Source organism: Salvelinus alpinus, chromosome 13 (assembly GCF_045679555.1).
Source record: "Salvelinus alpinus chromosome 13, SLU_Salpinus.1, whole genome shotgun sequence".
Classification (NCBI taxonomy): domain Eukaryota; kingdom Metazoa; phylum Chordata; class Actinopteri; order Salmoniformes; family Salmonidae; genus Salvelinus; species Salvelinus alpinus.
Window position 1 is genome coordinate 2,699,005 of NC_092098.1, and position 23,898 is coordinate 2,722,902.

General features: G+C 42.4%; 1 protein-coding gene and 1 pseudogene across 4 annotated transcripts in view; both read right to left on the reverse strand.

The window, feature by feature from the left end:
- LOC139536810 (lissencephaly-1 homolog B) overlaps positions 1 to 9,488 on the reverse strand; it is a 47,786-nt gene extending 38,298 nt beyond the window's left edge. The window contains exon 1 of one of the 4 annotated variants that reach the window (XM_071337440.1): positions 9,316 to 9,488. The gene's annotated coding sequence lies outside the window, so the exon portion shown is untranslated. Of the gene's footprint in view, positions 1 to 8,617; positions 8,640 to 8,693; positions 8,715 to 9,190; positions 9,269 to 9,315 lie in introns of those variants that run through there. The other 3 variants (XM_071337441.1, XM_071337443.1, XM_071337442.1) reach the window with 3 other exon arrangements.
- Positions 9,489 to 21,041: 11,553 nt separating this feature from the next.
- On the reverse strand, positions 21,042 to 23,556 carry LOC139538010 (uncharacterized; annotated as a pseudogene).
- Positions 23,557 to 23,898: the final 342 nt, after the last annotated feature.

The window sequence follows — 23,898 nt, forward strand, 5'->3', positions numbered from 1 at the left end:
CATTCTCCTGGCATCAGCCAAACCCAGATTCGTCCATCGGACTGCCAGATGTGGAAGCGTGATTCATCACTCCATAGAATACGTTTCCACTGCTCCAGAGTCCAATGGCAGTGAGCTTTACACCACTCCAGCCGACGCTTGGCGTTGCGCATGGTGATCTTAGGCTTGTGTGCGGCTGGTCGGCCATGGAAACCCATTTCATGAAGCTCCTGACGAACAGTTATTGTACTGACGTAACTTCCAGACGCAGTTATGAACTTTGGTATTGAGTGTTGCAGCCTAGGAAAGACGATTTTTAACGCGCTGCGAGCTTCAGCAATCAGCGGTCCCGTTCTGTGAGCTTGTGTGGCCTACCACTTTGAGGCTGAGCCGTTCTTGCTCCTAGAGCAATAACAGTACTTGCACTTGACTGGGGCAGCTCTAGCAGTGCATACATTTAACAAAGTGACTTGTTGGAAAGGTGGCATCCTATGACAGTAAGGTCTACACCTGTGGTATTCGATGCATGAGACAAATAAAACCTGATTTGACGATGCCATGTTGAAAGTCAATGAACTCCCCAGTAAGGTCATTCTACTGCCAATGTTTGTCTAAGGAGATTGCATGGCTGTGTGCTTGATTTTATACACCTGACAGGAAAGGGTGTGGCTGAAATAGCAGAATTCAGTCATTTGAAGGGGTGTCCTCATACTTTTGTGTATGTAGTGTAGATAATATCCCCATAATCTAAAATAGACATAAAAGTGGCCTTGACAATTTATTTCCTATAAAGAAAATTCAGACATGCTTGGTTTCTGTAAAAGAAACCAACCTTGAACTTCAACTTCTTCAGCTCAGTGACATGTTCTTTAAATTACAGTTTGGTATCAAGCCAAATACCAGGATATTTGTAGGAAGGAACTCGCTCAAATTGTGTACCGTTTAGGGATGTGGCGATCATTTCCTCAGATGGTGATTGTCAAGCAAATAACTGGGTCGGTCTCACGGTAATTGACCGTTAATGAACATAAACACATTTAGCATCTCCTGGCTTCAACGTATAGCCTACAAGCCACTGATGCAGACCTTTGGAACTTTTTAAAAAGTCGAATAAATCCATGTAATATAGCCTACACCTTCACAATAAATCCATTTAGTTATTTTAGACAGGTCTAAAGAAACATGATATGAAGAAAATGTAGTCTATTTCAGAAGAACAGAATAGCATAGTCTGAGTAAAAAAAAAAAATATATACACATTATTTAACTAGGCAAGTCAGTTAAGAACGACAGATTTTTACCTTGTCAGCTCGGGGATTTGAACTGTTACTGGTTTAACGCTCTAACCACTAGGCTACCTGCCGCCCCTTATCTGGCTATGCCAAATGGCTGTGGGCTACACATTTAGCAGATAAGATTTCCTTCTAATTCTGTGGCGTTCGTTTATAGTATGAAGAATACAATTGAACAAAGCTGAATAATATATAAATATTTTCTCCAAACGCTTTGAGGGAGTGCGCACATGCGGCTATTCTGTGTTGAGCGGTTAACAAAGAAATAGGTACTCCTACATGCTCAATTTAGAGTTATTAATTTAACTTTAGTTGTTCTACATGTTTTGATTTTTAATACATTGTAAGGCTGCATGATGCAACTAATGATGATTTGAAAAAATTTGCTTGAAAAGGCATGAGCTCTGCTTTGTTTTTTGCGCAGGGCGTACACACTTTATCATTCACAATTTGACAAGCACTTGTTAATGCCTCAAATTTCATGGCGGCATCCCCTCTGTGTGGCAGTAACGCACCCTAAAAAAATCCATGCCTTTTGCCTCCAGTGACAATTGTGCCCTTGGCCCGGAGTGCTGCGTTGTGCCCTTCTCCCTGAGCGCTGCACGCGCCAAAGCATCTCTCACTCCAAAAGCTCTCAATCACCTGATCGAGTCTTTCTCACAGGCTACAAATGAAGACAGACACATCGAGGACGCAACCTTATCCAATTCCGAGATGCATATTGAAGATATTGGAAGAACTGTCCACATTTACTTTTCATCAGCAAACAACTAACAAACAGCAAAAGCGCTATCCTATGTCAATCTACTACAACAAAAGTTGAACTATTCTATGCTAAAAAATTATATTCCACACATAGTCTGGGACAGTTGTGGGATGCGATAGATGCCAAATTAATACAAATACTAGCATCAAAAAAAATTTTTGGGCAACGTGGCTCACGCAACGGATCAGAACATTTAGCTTAAAATGTTGTTAAACTGTTAGGCTATTTCCTCACATTATAAGCACAGCAATGCGCACATGGCAGTAAGCTATAAGCGTGAATGTTCCATTAGTAAGAAAACGCCATTATCAAAAGTGACCGAAATGCGATTATGCATGTAGTGCTTTTATTATAAAGGTGAATTTTTACGGTGAAAATTATCTTCCCCAAACGTGAAACTCATGCGCTGCTTATGTATGCTAATTAAGCTCTACAACCCTTGTAAAGCGGATTAATGGGCTTCGTTTTAAAGAAGTTATTTGGCCACTTAAATTGCGATACAAAACCTTATCAAAACATACGGGCTAGGCTACATGAGGTGTGCGACTATGAGTTGAAAAAGTCACAAAAAAGTCATTGTTTCTTATGCTGGGCATCATCCACAAGTGATAACATAGGCTAATACTGTCACCCATCAGACTATTCTTGATTTAATCTCGTCTTTACATATACTAAATAATAATATATATGTGTGACATTTGTTTTGATGCAGCTGTCTCCAAACAGGGGCAGCGGGAAAAAGTACGTAATCTATGCACTTGAATAGCAAATGGAGGACGCTAATAATATAGTGTGGTATAAGCACAGCACTTATTAATGAATAAAGAGTTCCTATTTACTATTTTACCATTATGAGTTCTTAAATAACTTAAAGTTAATGATTTATTTATTCAGGCAGCCATAGCCTTGTGATTGTGTAATGATGCATAAGTAGGCTCAATCATTAAAATGTAATATCAAAATGCCTTAAAAACATGTAACACGTAGCCTACCGATTACAAGGTGTAGCCTGTGTCCAAAACATTGGAGTCTGGTCCAGTCATTCAACGCGACATGTTTAAACTTCTCCCGTAATTTTGTTATAGTGTTGGGATGGCGACTTGGGAGAAATATGATGGAATATTGTAGATGGATGGAATATTGATGGAAGATTGTATCTCCTGTCCAGCTTGTTTATCATATTCTTGAAGCTGTCTTTGCAACTGTAAATAGGAACCATGTATTTGGCTATGTGATAGGTGATAGCCTCTGATGTGTCTGCGGGATGTTTTAGGTAGGGCATTATACTTGAAAACACATCGGCAATCAATGCCTGTTTGACGTAGATGGCTGGTTGTGGCTGAGGGGCTTTGCTGCTGGGTTTTTTCACCACCATTCTTCAAATGATTGAATCAATTTGTTGTGTTGCCTCTTGTAGTCGCCACAAATCTGAGGTACTTTTATTAACACAACTTGCATTTGGTTGTCATTGGTTTGCCTGGTGCCAAAATACTGCCATACTACTGAAGAGGCACCTTTATTTGGCACCATATACGACACTGTCGTTAATACTAACAGCACTCATGTTTCCAACACACAGAGTTAAAGGTAAAGCCACAGAGTTTCTAAACCTCATACTGTACCGTCTTTGGTAAAGCACTTTCTCTCCCCGCCCACCAGCACCTAACTGCGTGCTCTAAGCGGGGAAGCTTGTGATTGGTATGCATGTGTATTCCAAGCAGAGAGTGAATGAACAGTCTAGAATCTAGACTCTAGATCGTCTCATTGGAGGAGGTACCGGAGTCTAGTTGTTGTTTTAACAGATCGTCAAAGAAAGGAGAAAATCGCAGCCTCTTGCGATACGGATATTCAACATACCAATTTCGATCTGAATTGCATTAATCATGCAGCCCTAGTTTCGATGTTCCACACATATTGCTCATCATGTCTTCTGCAGAGGGAAATGAGAGTCATGAGAAAACGAGTATTGATCAGTCATGGAAATATGTGCTGAAAACAAATTGTCTCCCTTATTTAAAAAGACTGAGAACAAGCTACGATATAACAACACTGGAGCTTTGGTGCAGGCACAGCCAACTAACTCAACATTTTGAACGCGATATTGTCGCCACATCGCCAAAAATAATATCCCGATATTAGGGATGCACATTTCGGGCAATTTTGCTGCCGACTCACCGACCCTCATTCACCGGTCACAAATTGTTAAAAAATTTCCAAACAAAATGACGTGACCAACAGAAAATACTATGCATGCTTGTACAAGGAACTGACATTTTTCATTAAGCGCTTAATGAAAGCATGCAACAATAGCACACCCATTGTCTTACAGTAAAAAGTCTATAACCCATTATTGAACATGCAACTGCTGTAATGAAGCAGCTAAATAAACATGTTTAAATATTTACCAAAATGCAATTTGTGGGAAAACACTGATATAGGGCTGGGCGGTATGCCGTATTCTACTATATAGCGGTATTTAGGCACGGACGGGTTTGGGTTTTTACTTTACCTTCTATAACGGTATTTGAATGTTTGGTTTGTTAAATGTGATACGCCCTGTGTAACGTCCATTTTTATAGTTTACTCCGCTACTTGAGTCCTCTCTCTCGCTCTCCCTAGTCCCTGTCACTCAACGAGCGCATTTGTTGCTTGGCCACGAGACACTTTCGTTCAGTCTGCATGGTCAATGCAGCACATGCAACAATGTTGATGACAACGATGTTGCTTCCACTTTGATCTTAATATAAACCCACAAGTGTTCTATAGTTGCAATATTAGTTTGTGTTTCTTACATCGGCAAACAGCTAGTTTGTATTCTCTTAGCAAGTTAAGCTAAATTATGTTAGCCACTAATGCTAATCGCTAGTTAGCTGGCTAGCTAACTAGATAAAAGTACTGAGTCAGAGCAAAGGTATCTAGCTAATACAGCCTGATACCAGTACTGGTGGAGGCTTAAATCAGCATGTTTTTTTTGTGCAACAGTATCTTCTAAATCAAATAGGAATATGCGAAGCATGAAAATGTTGGCTATATGAATAAAGATTTAATATAGCCAAAAATTATAGGGTCCCCTAGGAAACACTGAACATCACATTTTTTCCTACCCTGTCACAATAACATGTCCATGGCATTTTCATTCGTTGTCATGTCAAACAACACTGTATTCAAAGTGCACACTATTATTTATATTCTAACTATAGAATTATAATAAACATTCCATTTCCATGATTCCAGAAGTTCACCCAAGTGTTTTGAACTAAATCGCAATTGCAACATTTGGTTAAAAATAAGGCCTAATATTTTTGCCCACATCGTGGAAGTCTGGAAATGATCTCAAATGAGTGCAGGAAATGCAGAAATGGATGGAAATTGTTTTAGGTTGAAGTTGAACTGAAAAGTATAAAACAAATCAGAACTGAGAAAGACACATTGAAATAATTTAGAATATATGTGTTGCCACCCTAGGGTCACACACTACTCATAAAGCAAATGTTGAACTTCTATTAATCAAAAACATAAAATACCGTCATACTGTCAAAGACTTGAAAAATACCATATATGATATATTTTGGCCATATCACCCAGCCCTAATCTGACCGAGACAAAGATTTCTGTTAGAAATTTTGAAAGAGGGAATATAACAGCAACAACTAGTATGGTTGCTAATATGATTAGGATTGTGCCTTTGGGTTCTGGACAACGAAATAAAGTTATGAAAACCAATAGAATAGGAGAGAAATGCTGGTTAATGACATGAGGTAGTCTTTATAAAGAATTTCCTCCACATTTCTATGGTTGGATTTTGGCTAGGCTATTTTGAAGCCAGGTAAGACATTCCTCATTATTTGAAGTACAATTATACTGCCTCAACCTCACATTGTAAAGTGGTGGGTGACACGCTGATACTATAGAAGATGGAGTTGAATGGTGAAATAAAAATATTAGCTATTTTAAAATCGTGGGCATCAAAACAGTTATTAGCATGCAATTTAATTTTAAATTATTTGTTGCACAATGACTGGGCTTATAAAAGCACATTTCACTCCACTACCAGCTTTTTGAGGAGTTGCTCTCGCACTGACTGACAGGTGATAGGCCATTTAGCTCCTCAAACTAGGTTTTGTATGCTGCGCCAATTTAATTCCACTAAATTACTCAAATGAACTTATAGCCTGATAAGCATGACCGGTTAAATGCATTTCCAGCAGCTAAACGATTAACATCACTACCTGATATGTAACTCTAAATTTTTGCCCCCATCACTAATACCTACTGTAAAACATGGTGGTGGAACTATGTTATGGGGCTATTTTGCTTCCACTGGTCCTGGGGCCCTTGTTAAGGTCAATGGCATCATGAACTTTACCAAGTACAAAGACACACACACATACATACACACACACACACAAAAACAATATATATACATACACGTTTGCCTCTGCCAGGTGGCTGAAACTTGGCCACAAGTGGATCTTCCAGCAAGACAACAACCCCAAGCACACATCAAAATCCACAAAGAAATTGTTACTTGGCCACAAAATCAATATTTTGCAAATGGCCATCTCAGTCTCCAGACATGAAGAGGCCAGTCCATAAGTGCAGATGAATGATATCAAGGATCTGGAAGGATTCTGTATGGAGGAATGGTCTTAGCTCTCTCCCAATGTGTTCTCCAACTCATAAAACATTTTAGAAAAAGGCTCTGTGTCATTATCCTCACAAGGTGAGGTATTGAAAGGTGTTAAAACATGGTTGTCAATCATTTTGACCCCTACCTTTGAGAAGAAAAAAAAGTATTAGTTAAACAAAATCTCATTCTCTGAGCAATTGTATTAGTATAAAATAATATAATAACTCAATATTTTAATTATGTTTGCTCATCTTTTTTAAGCGTGTCAATTTCGGACCCACTAATAATAGCAGACTGACAAAAACAGTGAAGTTTAGCACAGGCTCATTAATTGTTGTTTTTAATGTCCTGTTGCTCGCTGTTCGTTCCACCCTCACTCAAATCATGGATGACAGCTGCCTTCTAGCTTAAACGCAAATAATGACCTAGAATTCAGATCAGATGTACCTTGATGGTTGGTAAAAAAACAACAACATTGAATTGTTAGTGGGTTCAAAGGTAATGTCAGCCCACATCACAAACAGCTGTGTCAAGACAGCATTGAGAGATTTCGTTTTGTATGGCCCAGTGCCCCAAGTTTGCTGAGTTAATTAAGCAATAAGGCACGAGGGGGTGTGGTATATGGCCAATATACCACGGCTAAGTGCTGTTCTTAAGCACAACGCATAGTAGAGTGCCTGGACACAGCCCTTAGCCATGGTATATAGGCCATATACCACAAATCCCTCAGGTGCCTTATTGCTATTATAAACTGGTTACCAATGTAATTAGAGCAGTAAAAATATATTTGTGTCATACCCACGCTATACCACGGCAGACAGCCAATCAGCATCCAGGGCTCAAACCACCCAGTTAATAATGCATTTTAGACCATTCAATTGGTCCTCAAGGGTAATCTCCACCCAACGGGTGGGCCATGCAAAACAAACTCGGCTAATAGAGTTCGCCAGCTTGTAGTCCACCAAAAATAGGGTCTAAGGTTAACACAGGCTTAGGAGATCTTATATGGTTTGTTCTACATTTACATTTACATTTAAGTCATTTAGCAGACGCTCTTATCCAGAGCGACTTACAGTCACTTAAGACTTACAGTTTTGTTCTGTGAAATAAAGAGTCAGTTAACATGACCTTTATGAATTATGACGCCTTTATATGCGGCAGGTAGATAAGAGCGTCTGCTAAATTACTAAAACGTAATGTGCTTGTTCTGATTACATAATTCACAAAATGTGACATTAGCTGCTTAAGAGCATCTCAGAACAATGTGTATAAGATCTAAGCATGCGTTTACCACAGACCTTATACGCCATTAATTTTCACATTGGCCTCTGCAAACAAACCATGGCGGAGTTAGTGCTTACAGAAATACGCCATTAACGTTACTTTTTATTTTATATGAGTCCCCTCCAGTGACAGTTAAAGTTAGCTAGCTCAAACTACGTTGTCTTTGCCATAAAGGCTCATGAAAATACCCTTTTGGCTTGCTAACTGTTGACAACACAAATCGTGAATATAACGTTAGCCAGTTAGCTAGCTTAACGTTATAATATCTGAACCGAAATGTAGATATACACCCAGCGAATGTTCGATGTAGAGTAGCAACTAGACAACCAGAAACCACTTTATCTGAGTAACGTTATTCATGATAAACACCATAATGCGAAAACTCCACCCTATTTAGCTTATATTCTGGTGACAAACAAGCTGTCTCATCACATGAACGATGTGATTTATTTTGGACATTCAGCCCATTTAAGCCTTGATCGACATGTATATATGCTCGAGGAATCAACACCAGAAATGTGATGTTACTAATTTAACTCAAATGGCACACAAGATCGCTAACGTTACCTAGTTAACGTTAACGCCCTAGTTAGCTAACGTCTAACATTAACGTTACAATAGTTAGCCATTTTCCAAAAGTGTTTACACAAGTAGACAACTCCTTACCTTAGCTAGATTAAATATCGGCGCAGGTAGTAAAACAAAGGTGATACTTAAATAGGTGGTTTACTAGCCAACATACCGGTAGGTAGCTACATGATCTAGCATGGAGGGAATTGGCTATCCAAGGTTGCAGCAATGACCAACATACGCCCTTCCAGCCAGTTAGCTAGTTGACGAATGCAGCTTGTTACGTTAGCTAGTAAGACCGAAATTGAAGCGGTTCGTTAGCATTTTATCTTGCCCAAGTCCTCTCACCAAACATGACATTGTCACCTAATAGAAGTAATAAACCAATACTATATTCTATAGTTCTGTAATTTCAATCAATCATTCCGCATTCGGACAATTTAAAGTCGAACCAACTGAGCCGTGGCTAATTGCTATGCTGACTTGCTATGTTAGCTACTAAAGTTTAAAATCTTAGTAAGCTAACGTTCCACGTAAACAAACTCGACGTGAATGCTAGCCAAGTTTCCAAATGTCATGGATTAAAACTACACGTCGAGACAACATTGGATACATGTATCAGAACAAGATAGAATGTCATGATTTAGCTACAATAATCAATTTCCCAACCGTTTGTTGTTGCTGTAACTGCCTCTCCGCCATTTTGAGACAGACGGGAAGCGCAAAACAACTGCAGCCACATCGTCATCATTACCGCTTCGTTTTATCAAGATAATAAAATCAACTCAACTCACCCTTCTATGTATGATCTGTCTCAAAGTCCGTGTTCTGTGATCTAAATAGGCGATAAAATGTTATGTTTTTGCTGGGATATGTCCTATCACCAGGCAGGATCAATCTTGTTTTCAGTACGCGCACGGGTTGGTGTTGCTTCGCAGGCGGTGACAGCGCAGTGCGCACGCCCGGTTCAAATGAACAATAATAATAATAATAATAATAATAATTCTTCTTCTATGATATCATGGCGGTCCGCAAACAATCGTTTAAGGGCACGCCACCACCTACTGTGCTGGAATGAACAAATTCTAAACCAAATAAATCCCTAACTTCTTCCACACCCTCCTCCAAACCCCCAACTCATTTAACTTTATCTATATCATGCTGAAACACTCCACCCTTAGGTTTGTTCAGCATGTCAACAACCATTTCAACAATAACATCTGTTACCCCCAATATCTATTTTGCCGTCTCCACAATAACCTTCAACCTGGCATTTCTGCTTTCCACAACCCGAGTCGTATTGATAACCTTACCAATAAAAGGTATGAAGTCCACTTTATTCATTATCAAAGTGTCCTTTGACGCCGCACATTCATGAGCACATATTTCTGAACAGGCCTCGAAACCATGCCAGGACCATCAGAAGCACCAGCACTGACAGTAGGTCCACAGGTACATCCATGTATGATCCATCAGTCAGACAGCAGGTCCACTTAGTACAGGAGCAACCATGTAAGATCCATCAGTCTGACAGTAGGTCTACTTACTACAGGTACATCCATGTAAGATCCATCAGTCTGACAGTAGAATTGCAGAAAATAACTGTTACACACGACTGTTACATGTCATTATTATCATGTCAATATTAGCTAGCTACCTATGAACCTCAGCTATCATAGCCGGTTGTATTGACATCAACACAGTCTGAATAGAATCAATGAAGCCTATGGATTGAATAGAATAGAATATAATATTATTGTGCCAAAGATGCAAGTCGTATATACATCTAGTTATTTCCAAGCATGAGTTCGCCACATTGTAGCCTGTACATTGAATATATTCACTGATCATATACTCTACCTTGGCAAATAAAGGTGTGGTTCAGGAATGAATGCCTGTGAGACATTATTTTTCAGTCATATCCAATATCAGGAGTATCAAACTCCATTCTTTGAAATTATGCTGTACTGTATCTGCGTGTTTGTATTACAATTATACACTTAAACAGTGTTTACCAATCCTGGTCCTGGGACATTAATGGTTACACATTGTAACTCTGCAATGAACTACAACACATTATTTGACTAGTTAAAGGCTGATTTGTAATACATATTGTAACGACCCTGGGTTTATAAGCGCGGAAATCGACTCTGCCGCTTGAGCATGCTTTTGCTGCACAGTCGATAGCGCGCCGGACTTCGGGCTAGAAGGTCGAGGGTTCGAGACCTGCTCCCTGCTGTTTCATTACAATATATATATAGAACCAGAATTGTAAAAAACTTACACTACACTTCCTATGCGTCATGTAAATACTCTAAAACAGGTTCATCTCCATATCTAATTTCCTTCATCTGCACTGATCTGAGGACACAGGATAGATGTAGTATGTCATCAAATGAGACTTAATTTCAACCAGTAGAGAATGTGAACCAATTCCAGTAGAGAATTTGAAAAGCTTTAATGAAAGAAGTTCATTATCCAAGTGTTATAAATACATAATACATGCATTATACATATTATAATTGTAGTATGATATTATAAATGCAAGTTCAATCTGTACTTCAATGCACATCTGGTGTGCATTGTAAAAACACAGGAAGAAAGAAGTTTGGGAGAGAGGTGTGAGAGTGTAAAAGACAAAGGGAAAGAGTTAAGAACTGAGGAGCAGGGAAGATAGCATATGATGAATGAATTGTAGTGCTACTAAACTTCATATTCTCTCAGGTCAACACAATTACATAAGTGTCTAGCAGTGTTTCCTAACCAGCCTTGGGCACCCAGTAGGCCCGTGAGTTATCTTAGAGCAGGTGAGGTGGAAATGACGGGACTGGGAGTTGGCATCCTCTCTCACATCAAAACATACAGTACCTGCAGACGAGAGAAAGAGCATGATTAAGCCTTGTGTTATTTTAATCCCAACACTGTCAGTCATCATAATCATCAGTAGGTGAATGCAAAACTGACCTTGGATCATTAATCAAATAAAATCACATTTATTTATATATCCCTTCTTACATCAGCTGATATCTCAAAGTGCTGTATGGTCAAATAATAATAATCACAGTAGTTGTCGAGGGTGCAGCAAGTCAGCACCTCAGGAGTAAATGTCAGTTGGCTTTTCATAGCCGATCATTAAGAGTATCTCTACCGCTCCTGCTGTCTCTAGAGAGTTGAAAACAGCAGGTCTGGGACAGGTAGCATGTCCGGTGAACAGGTCAGGGTTCCATAGCCGCAGGCAGAACAGTTGAAACTGGAGCAGCAGCACAGCCAGGTGGACTGGGGACAGCAAGGAGTCATGATGCCAGGTAGTCCTGAGGCATGGTCCTAGGGCTCAAGTCCTCCGAGAAAGAGAAAGAAAGAGAGAAAGAGAGAATTAGAGCATACTTAAATTCACACAGGACACCGGATAAGACAGGAGAAGTACTCCAGATATAACAAACTGGCCCTAGCCCCCGACACATAAACTACGGCAGCATAAATACTGGAGGCTGAGACAGGAGGGGTCAGGAGACACTGTGGCCCCATCCGATGATACCCCCGGACAGGGCCAAACAGGAAGGATATAACCCCACCCACTTTGCCAAAGCACAGCCCCCACACCACTAGAGGGATAACTTCAACCACCAACTTACAATCCTGAGACAAGGCCGAGTATACCCCACAAAGATCTCCGCCACGGCACAACCCAAGGGGGGGCGCCAACCCAGACAGGAAGATCACGTCAGTGACTCAACCCACTCACGTCAGTGACACACCCCTCCTAGGGACGGCATGAAAGAGCACCAGTAAGCCAGTGACTCAGCCCCTGTAATAGGGTTAGAGGCAGAGAATCCCAGTGGAGAGAGGGGAACCGGCCAGGCAGAGACAGCAAGGGCGGTTCGTTGCTCCAGAGCCTTTCCGTTCACCTTCACACTCCTGGGCCAGACTACACTCAATCATATGACCCACTGAATAGATGAGTCTTCAGTAAAGACTTAAAGGTTGAGACCGAGTCTGCGTCTCTCACATGGGTAGGCAGACCATTCCATAAAAATGGAGCTCTATAGGAGAAAGCCCTGCCTCCAGCTGTTTGCTTAGAAATTCTAGGGACAATTAGGAGGCCTGCGTCTTGTGACCATAGCGTACGTGTAGATATGTATGGCAGGACCAAATCAGAAAGATAGGTATGAGCAAGCCCATGTAATGCTTTATAGGTTAGCAGTAAAACATTGAAATCAGCCCTTGCCTTAACAGGAAGCCAGTGTAGGGAGGCTAGCACTGGAGTAATATGATCAAATTTTGGGTTCTAGTCAGGATTCTAGCAGCCGTATTTAGCACTAACTGAAGTTTATTTAGTGCTTTATCAGGGTAGCCGGAAAGTAGAGCATTGCAGTAGTCTAACCTAGAAGTAACAAAAGCATGGATTCATTTTTCTGCATCATTTTTGGACAGAAAGTTTCTGATTTTTGCAATGTTACATACAGTGGGGAGAACAAGTATTTGATACACTGCCGATTTGCAGGTTTTCCTACTTACAAAGCATGTAGATGTCTGTCATTTTTTATCATAGGTACACTTCAACTGTGAAAGACGGAATCTAAAACATAAATCCAGAAAATCACATTGTATGATTTTTAAGTAATTAATTTGCATTAATAATAATAATAATAATAAACCATTCACAGAGACAAACTGATATCTTTCCGACAGATAAGATCTAAACCAGGCCAGAACTTGTCCGTGTAGACCAATTTGGGTTTCCAATCTCTCCAAAAGAATGTGGTGATCGATGGAATCAAAAGCAGCACTAAGGTCTACGAGCACGAGGACAGATGCAGAGCCTCGGTCTGATGCCATTAAAAGGTCATTTACCACCTTCACAAGTGCAGTCTCAGTGCTATGATGGGGTCTAAAAGCAGACTGAAGCATTTCGTATACCTTGTTTGTCTTCGGGAAGGCAGTGAGTTGCTGCGCAACAGCTTTTTCAAAAAAAATTGAGAGGAATGGAAGATTCAATATAGGCCGATAGTTTTTAATATTTTCTGGGTCAAGGTTTGGCTTTTTCAAGAGAGGCTTTATTACTGCCACTTTTAGTGAGTTTGGTACACATCCCGTGGATAGAGAGCCGTTTATTATGTTCAACATAGGAGGGCCAAGCACAGGAAGCAGCTCTTTCAGTAGTTTAGTTGGAATAGGGTCCAGTATGCAGCTTGAAGGTTAAGAGGCCATGATTATTTTCATCATTGTGTCAAGAGATATAGTACTAAAACACTTAAGTGTCTCTCTTGATCCTAGGTCCTGGCAGAGTTGTGCAGACTCAGGACAACTGAGCTTTGGAGGAATACGCAGATTTAAAGAGGAGTCCGTAATTTGCTTTCTAATGATCATGATCTTTTCCTCAAAGAAGTTCATGAATTCATTACTGCTGAAGTGAAAGCCATCCTCACTTGGGGAATGCTGCTTTTTAGTTAGCTTTGCGACAGTATCAAAAATAAATGTAGGATTGTTCTTATTTTCCTCAATTAAGTTGAAAAAATAGGATGATCGAGCAGCAGTGAGGGTTCTTCGATACTGCACGGTACTGTCTTTCCAAGCTAGTTGGAAGACTTCCAGTTTGGTGTGGCGCCATTTCCGTTCCAGTTTTCTGGAAGCTTGCTTCAGAGCTCGGGTATTTTCTGTAAACCAGGGAGCTAGTTTCTTATGACAAATGTTTTTAGTTTTTAGGGGTGCGACTGCATCTAGGGTATTGCGCAAGGTTAAATTGAGTTTCTCAGTTAGGTGGTTAACTGATGTTTGTCCTCTGACGTCCTTGGGTAGGCAGAGGGAGTCTGGAAGGGCATCAAGGAATCTTTGTCTGAGAATTTATAGCACGACTTTTGATGCTCCTTGGTTGGGGTCTGAGCAGATTATTTGTTGCGATTGCAAACGTAATAAAATGGTGGTCCGATAGTTCAGGATTATGAGGAAAAACATTAAGATCCACAACATTTATTCCATGGGACAAAACTAGGTCCAGAGTATGACTGTGACAGTGAGTAGGTCCAGAGACATGTTGGACAAAACCCACTGAGTCGATGATGGCTCCGAAAGCCTTTTGGAGTGGGTCTGTGGACTTTTCCATGTGAATATTAAAATCACCAACTCTGGGACTACAACAGCTCTATCTGTATTTCAATGTAAACATCTCTTTAATAATACTTCCTGTTGACCTGACCAAGTGACCTTTCACCTCTGATCATGCTGTGCCCTCTGTGTCAGGCAGTTCACAAGCTGGAGGTGTTTACCGATACAGCTGATATAACATAGAGGATTTAGGGAGAAGGGGGAGAGAGATGAAGTGAAGGAGAGAGACTTATTGAAAAAATAAGGTAGTTAAAGAGACCGTGTGTCACGCCCTGACCGTAGAGAGCTGTTTATGTCTCTATTTTGTTTTGGTCAGGGTGTGATTTGGGTGGGCATTCTATGTTCATTTTCTATGTTTTGTATTTCTTTGTGTTTGGCCGGGTGTGGTTCTCAATCAGAGGCATTTGTCTATCGTTGTCTCTGATTGAGAACCATACTTAGGTAGCTTTTTCCCACATGGTTTTTGTGGGTAGTTATTTTCTGTTTAGTGTTTTGCACCTTACAGGACTGTTTCGGTTTCATTTTATTCTCTTGTTATTTTGTTATAGTGTTCTGCTCTAATAGAAAAGCATGAACACTTACCCCGCTGCGCTTTGGTCCGACTATTCTTCTTCAGACGATGAAAACCGTTACACCGTGTTCAACAGGAATATTTGTGTGTGGCCTCACCTGGTGTCCCACACGGAGTGGCTGCAGAGTACTTTATACTGAAAAACAGACGAGGCACACTAGGACAAACAAATAGCGTCGATGCATAAATATAAATAATTGAGTGTCTTATTATTCTCCATGGTTGGTCCTCTTGCCTATTCTTTGAAGGTGGAAGGAGCCACAGTTATACAGGGGAGCCTCCTTACTGCACAACACAATCCATCAATCAGATTGATACACGAGTGTGTACTGTAGGTTTGGGTTGTAGGGTGTCTAGTTGTTCTACATTTTTTTCAACATGGGTGACTCTTAAAAGAGCCTGTTGTTTTTGTATAGACATCCCCCTTATCCTGAACAGCGCCCTCACCTGAGAAGTAGAAATCCAAGGGAGAGAAAATGGTAATTGAATAACTGTAGTTGACATAGATAAGTAAATGGAAGAATACTCTTATTGCAATGTGAGTGGCTCTTAAAAGAGTTGTGCATAGTGTAGTCTATGGTGTTGCCAGGGAACAGCACCCTCTTCGAAGACGTAGGAGGTGAAGATCTCCCGCATACGGATTGCCTCCCGTGCTGTGTTGTTGGCCCCCATCCTTGCAACATCCTGCAGAGCAGCAGACCTCTCCTATGGCAGACAGCGGCGAGCTGCAGGTCCCCTCCTGGTCCTCATGTCCATCATGAAGTTATGCAGGACACAGATAGCTTTCACACATACTTGAATTCCCCCACGAGGAAGTGCCCTACATGGCAATTGTCAGCAATTGTTTTGAAGGAATCTCCAGTTGGAAGGTATCTACAGGAATATGGAAGATAATGTCATTATTAGGCTTTTACATAACCAGGTCCTTGTGGATTAGTAATATATAATATTATAACAAATCATGATAACATTGGATAGATAGATAGATGCATGTGAACACACATAGCAGGATCATACCAAAGATAACATCACAAATGCATACATGAATACCACTTGAAGCTTGATGAGTTGATCATTTGCATCAGCTGTGTAGTGCTAAGGCAAAAACTAAAATGTGCACCTCTTTGAGTCCCCAGGACCAGGACTGAGAACCACTTCTCTTCATTGGGACCTCATCTGCAAACAGGCTTTCACAGCTCTCTGTATCTGAGGACAGAAAACATCAAAATAAACAAACTTCATTATACTCAAATTAGACAGAACCAGTGGTGACCCGTCACCAGTGGTGGACCGTCATTTTGCATGTTATTTTGGCATTAATACATTTGCTATTAATAAATACATTTGTTTGCTTTCTTGAGTAAGGCAGCTCCAAAATGCAGGTGTTTCAGCCTAGATCAGTGCTTTCTGTGTTGGTGGGGCAGCCAGTGGACAATACTGATCGTAGGGGTTGGTATTGTTCTCTAGTTGTGCCGTGATTGGCTAAGTGTCCTGTCACTCCTGGGGACACTATTATCTGTCACGCCCTGACCTTAGAGAGCCTTTTATTCTCTAATTTGGTTAGGTCGGGGTGTGACTAGGTTGGGTACTCTAGTTTTTGTATTTCTATGTTGGCCTGGTATGGTTCCCAATCAGAGGCAGCTGTCTATCGTCTCTGATTGGGGATCATATTTTGGCAACCTTTTCCCACTGGGTTTTTGTGGGATCTTGTTTATGTATTGTTGCTTGTGAGCACTGTATAGCTTCACGTTCATTTTGCTCTTTATTGTTTTCTGTGCGTTTCACTCGAATAAAGATGATGGAACCATTCCACGCTGCACCTTGGTCCGAATCATACAACAACGTTCGTGACAACATCACTGCAAAATCTACGGGTAGAGCTCGAAAATTCAAGCCCCTTGGGTGCTGCCATAGAGTTACATCAGAAGTGCCCATTAAAGAAGGCTCAAAGTCATTGGCCACAGATAAAATGACAGTAAATCATGTTATATCTACAGCAGCTTTGATTGGACTTCAACATTTTAGCCAGCAGTCATCATGAATCAAATCGACAATCTAATGGCAAATCCTTTTCAATCATTGTAATATAAAGATAAATAATTAAGAGAAATTATAGATAAAACGTATCTGGCTCACCGGCCATTGAACATAAACATTACACAACATGTTGGAAATCACAAATTTAACAATGAGTGGTTTGGAAGGAATCGGTGGCTAACTGCAAGCATCACAAATCAATCACTAGCCTGCTATTCAGTGGAGAGGTTGTGGGGTCCAAGTGTGGGTTTAAGGGTCTCTTTTCCAAGCTTAAAAGGACAAACATTAGGCATTCTGTCAATCCAACATTCTGCCGCACTCAAAACAACTGGAAACTCGGAACTGGGAAATATCAGACTTCAGTGTGTTCAAGACCACTAGGACCTCGGAAAACAACAAGCTCTGACTGGGAAAATACGTTTTGAACGGTCATCCAACTCGGAATTGCAAGTCGGGAACTGGGGCCTCTTTCTAGAGCTCTGACCTGAAGATCACTGACGTCATGATTCAACTCTGTTTTTTTCCAGGGTTCCCAGTTGTCATAAAAGCACCATAAATCCAGAGAATGCCAGACTTTGATGCCAAAGTTTGATGCCAAAATTTGCCCACCAAGGACTGCCGTGCCACCTTCCTGTTCAAGTCTGTTGAACTCAACAAGGTGAGTTCAAAATGTCTTGTATGTTGCTACATAAATGATGCAATATGCCAGGGAGATACACTACCGTTCAAAAGTTTGGGGTCACTTAGAAATGTCCTTGTTTTTGAAAGAAAAGCACATTTTTTGTCAATTAAAATAACATCAAATTGATCAAAAATACAGTGTAGACATTGTTTATGTTGTAAATGACTATTGTAGCTGGAAACGGCTGATTTTTAATGGAATATCTACATAGGCGTATAGAGGCCCATTATCAGCAACCATCACTCCTGTGTTCCAATGGCATGTTGTGTTAGCTAATCCAAGTTTATCATTTTAAAAGGCTAATTGATCATTAGAAAACCATTTTGCAATTATGTTAGCACAGCTGAAAACTGTTGTTCTGATTAAAGAAGCAATAAAACTTCTTTAGACTAGTTGAGTATGTGGAGCATCAGTATTTGTGGGTTCGATTACAGGCTCAAAATGTCCAGAAACAAGGAACTTTCTTCTGAAACTCGTCAGTCTATTCTTGTTCTGAGAAATGAAGGCTATTCCATGCGAGAAATTCCCAAGAAACTGAAGATCTCATACAACGGTGTGTACTACTCCCTTCACAGAACAGCGCAAACTGGCTCTGACCAGAATAGAAAGAGGAGTGGGAGGCCCCGGTGCACAACTGAGCAAGAGGACAAGTTCATTAGAGTGTCTAGTTTGAGAAACAGACGCCTCACAAGTCCTCAACTGGCAGCTTCATTAAATAGTACCCGCAAAACACCAGTCTCAACATCAACAGTGAAGAGGCGACTCCGGGATGCTGGCCTAGGCAGAAAATACAAAGAAATAAACAACCGTTTAAAAAGATATTAATATTCTACCACCGTCTTTGAAATGCAACAGAAAGGTCCCAAAACTAGCCATCAATCTGGTTGTAATTCCGATGGTGTGTATGTGCAAAGTCAGACTGATAACTTGAATTATGAGCAAGCTACAGGACAATTAGTGTGAAGTCACCCAGGTACATTTGGGCAAATCGTGAAGGACATATTTACATTTATATAACATTTTTCTGGAAGAATATCATCAAGTCTGTATACTTGGACTTTGATTTAGCTTTTCCAGTATTAGTAGCCATATTGTAAATTCAACATTTTCAAAACACCCAGTTTTCATAACTTCATAACTCTCCATATTCTTGCAGTTTTTGTCCAAAAGGAAAATGCTTGCTGTCGCACAAGGTTAACAGCAAAAAAGTGTGACAGATACGGGGTTTCCATAAAGCCCAGCCCATTGGCTATCTAGACAGCTTTGTTTGACCCTGATTGATGCTTATTTGACAAAGTTACAGTAAATCAAGTGAAGACCGCTCGTGTTGTTGGCGTGCCATGGAGGCGTCGCTCTCTGACCAAATTTGGTGTCCTATAGGATATACTACACTCCTAATGATATAGTGAAGTCTGGTTACATTCTAGGATCTCTGAGGAATAAATACGAATGCAATTTGACTGGTTGAAACAACGTTTAGGGTTAGATTTTCACAGATTCCTTTCTTTGCAAATGGAACGAGTGGACATACAAAATCGATCGTGCATGCTATATGGACCTTTTTAGGATATGAAAAAGGATTTTATCTAACAAAATGACACTTCATGTTATCTCTGGGACCCTTAGGATGATAAATCAGAGCAAGATTTCAGAATGTAAGCACACATTTCACCTTCAGAGGTGAATTTATCAAACCTATCGTGGTGAAAAAAGTGTTTTGTTGTTAAGAGCTCTCCTCAAACAATAGCATGGCCGTTTTTCGCAGTAATTAGCTACTGTAAATTAGACAGTGCAGTTATAGTAACAAGAATTTAAGCTTTCATCCGATATAAGACCCTTATATGTACTGACATTTGTTGTTTCTCTAAAATGTGCGATAATGACACGGCGCTACATGATTGTACCGTTGGCGTAATGCCTTAATTGAAATTACGGATTGACTCTTATCCGCTCGTCGTCCCCTTATGCCATAGGTTGTACATCTCAATTGTCAGTAGAAACTACATTTGTTTAAGCAAGTCAGCCATATCAGCTATGTTTTTTTAAAAGGCAGTAAGTGAGACTGAATGAACTGTTTTGCTGCCAGACAAGGCTCCGCTGGTAGACAGGTCTAGCAGTGGTAAGGTGTTGGGACTCTGCTGTTGGGACAGTTTATGGGCACCGTTTGTCATTGTTATAGTGCAATTAATGTATTGTTTTGTGTTGTGTAGTGGCTTTGCTGACATGCATCTAAAAACAATTTGCGGGAGTTTGCCTCACCAAGATTGACATGCTAAAATCGCCACTGGAAAACACTGAATATTATGTTTCTATTATCTCTTTTGTCACTTTCTTTCTGCAGACTGGAACTACACAAAAGTGCCTGACCTATCCAGATTAGCCTACTCTCTCCCTTTTTAACAGTTGGAGCTGCTATCTGTTAGCCAATATGAAGTTAGGAAACTGGGGATATGTAGTTCACTTAGTTAGCTATACAGTATGTAAAGTTGTCTAGATAGCTAGCTACATTAGCAGCTCATTTGAGTTAGCCTGCACTGTAGCTAGTTATCTAATAATACATCGTTTTTTTTACAATTTCAAAATGTATTTACTTACTTGAATAGGTTCTCCCAGCCATGTGGACGATTGGAAAAGTTTGTTTGTCACCATAGCAATTTAGAGCATATTACTATTTACCTATGAATAAATTCATGAAATGGACAATGGATTAAACTAATTGTTGATGCACAACTGAACTGCTGCCATATGCTGCTAGCACGCCCACAAGCGAGCCACTCTGGGCGCTGAAGCAGCACGCGGCAATTGTGTACACAGGCCGAAGGTTACGTATGTAACCACGGTTATGTGAGCTATATGGATCACTCCAATATATTGGTATCACTCCGCAGCAGAGGGATACATCCGAGGTGAGGATTTACAGATTTACTCCCATGTACACCTGTGTAATGGCTGGGTCTACTCCTATCTATAGACAACATGGCCGCGACTACATCTTTTTTGAGGCACCTCTAGCACCGTAGAAGATTGGAGTGATCCATATAGCTCACATAACCGTGGTTACATACGTAACCTTCGTTATGTTTCGCTATATTGGATCACTCCAATATATTGGTATACCCGTACCAGATTTAGTCGGTGCTAGAGGGACATGGATAGCCAGCGGCAAAGTCCCAGCTCGGGACCGAGACGCAGGGGCCGTCAATGTGGAAGGGGGGTCCCGGAACAGTCCCCGGAAGGGGAGGACCGCTGAACCAACCGCAGAGGGAGGTGCCACATTTACCCGATAGTACCTAGCAAAGGTGCAAGAGGAAGCCCAGCTTGCCACAGCACAGATATTGGCAAGGGCCACTCCTCTCAGTAGAGTCCAGGATGCAGCCACACCTCGTGTTGAATGCGCCACCACAGATCCCACCACTGGCCTGCCAGGCAGTATGCTGTTGTAATCGTGTCCACGATCCAGTGAGAGAGCCTCTGCTTTGATAGCCCAGCCCCCAGGACTCTCTCACCATAGCAGACAAAGAGCTGGTCTGTTGTTCTCACTGACCATATCCACTCCACATAGGCAGCCAGTGCCCTCACAGGGCACAGCATTCCGGAGGGAGGCCCAGACTCTCCCGTCACTGCAGGGGGTCGTAAGCTGACAGGATTAAAGGGATGTTCACATGCCTTTCTGACATAACCTTTGGGAGGAATGAAGGGTTGGGACGGAGAGATATACTCCCCCCCCCCCCCCCCCGGGGTCCATCCGGTAGCTCTCAGATCTTACCGAAAGAGCATGGAGCTCACCCACCCTCTTCATGGAAGTAATCGCTACCAAGAAAACCACCTTCATAGAGAGTTGTTTCAGGCTGACTCCAACTGTTCGAAAGGGGGCTTTGCCAAAGCTACAAAGACCACTTCCAGATCCCAGCTCGCTGGACACAGGTGACTAACCCCCTTCATAAACCTGGAGACCAAGGGATGGCACCCCACTGGCCTGTCCATCCACCCCACATGGCAGGCAGATATAGCGGATACCCTCTCAGTGTAGAGGCTGTCAAGCCCTCATCCAAATGAGACTGCGGGTATTGGAGGACATATTGCACCTTGCATGACTCGGGCACAATCTCAATACCAGTGCACCAAGAACAGATCAACCGCCAGAGCAACTGGTATGCCGCGGGTGTAGCCGGTGCCCTTGTGCTCTGCATGGTGTTCATTACACCCTCCTGTAGTCCTAACATGGACAATTGGTGCCAGCGGTGCTGCCTCGGATACCACAGAGTGCCCCCGGCCTGAGACAGCAGGTCCGGTCTCAGGGGAAGTTGCCAAGGTGTCCCAGACAACAGGGACAGGAGAAGGCTGAACCAGGGTCGTCTGGGCTAGTATGGGGCCACCAGAAGCAGACGATGCTCTGCCATCCTGGTCCTGTCCAGCACAGCCTGGATCGGGGGAAAAGGTGGGAATGCGTAATGCTCCAACCCTGGCCAATCATGAGCCAGAGCATCCAAGCCCAGAGGCCCTGGTGGCTCCGACATGGAGTACCACAGGGGGCAGTGTGATTTTTCCAGGAAGGCAAACAGGTCCACCTGCGCCCTCTCAAACTTGTACCACAGGTGCTTCACCACCTGGGGATGTAGACTCCAGTTCCAAGGTGGCGGGCCCTCCCTCGAGAGCATATCCGCTGCCACATTCAGGATGCCAGGTATGTGTGCTGTGCGTAGAGACGCTAGACGTCCCTGAGCCCAGAGAAGGAGCTCCCGTGCCATAAGATAGAGGAAGTGGGACCTCAGTCCACCCTGATGGTTGATGTAAGCCACCACTGTGGTATTGTCCATTCTCAGCAGGACATGTCTTCCTTGCAGATGTGGAAGGAAAGACTGCAGGGCCAGCAGTACAGCTTGGAGCTATAGTGTATTGATGTGTCTGCCGCTCCAAGGGGGTATCCAATAGCCGCTGGCCGACCTGCCCTTGGTGCTGACCAGCTCCCGGCAGCTCATCCTCAGCATCTCCACCCCATCTGAGAGAAAGGAGTGACAGCGCCGCAGCTGGAGGTGACGGTGACGCTTCGGGTGCAGCCGGTGGACGAGGCTGGAGATGGAGCAGGCCTAGGGGAATCAACAACGAGGCCACCGTCAGCAAGCCCAACAGGCGTTGGCAGGTTAGGCCGGATACCACCCGCCCCTGCCGAAAGTGGTCGAAGCAAGATAAGCTTGCCTGAACCCTTCTGGTGGGCAGGCGTGCTCTCATGAGGACTAAGTCCAGTTCCATGCCAATGAAGGTCACCCTCTGGGTGGGCGTCAGATTACTATTCTTGTCGTTTACAGTAATGCCCAGCCTGCCGATGTGGGTCAGGAGCATGTCTCTGTCTGACAGGACCTCGGTCCTGGTCGGGGCACAAATCAGCCAATCGTCCAGGTAATTGAGGATCAACAATCCTTGGGACGTGAGAGGTGCCAGGACAGCGTCCATGCACTTTGTGAAAATGTAGGAGAGGCCGAAGGGAAGAGCTATGAATTCAAAAGCCCTCCCTTCGAAAGCGAATCGGAGGTACTGCCAATGTGCTGGGTGAACAGGAACATGGAAGTACGCATCCCTCATGTCCAACATCACAAACCACTGGTCCCTGAACACAGCCTGCAAAACGCGGGCTGGGGACAACATGTGGAACTTCAGTACCTTCAAGTACCCAATGAGGTTGCGGAGGTCCGGAATCAGTCGAAACCCTCCGTCTCTTTTTTGGTACCACAAAATAAGTGGAATAGGCAGCCAAGAGAGCAGAGGGACCAATATGTTGGATTCAAGTCCTCAAAGACTCTGGGGGGTCTCGGCTTCAGTCGCGGGTTCCGTTCTATAATCTCCCGGTCGGGGAGGACCATGGCAGCTATCATGGTGTCCATGGTCGGGGACTCCCGGAGGCCGAATGTCTCTGCACCCGCAACATAACTCCATGGTCCAGTCTCTGCTGTGATTTGTGATTTGGAAGCGCCCCCTGGCAGAGGCCCA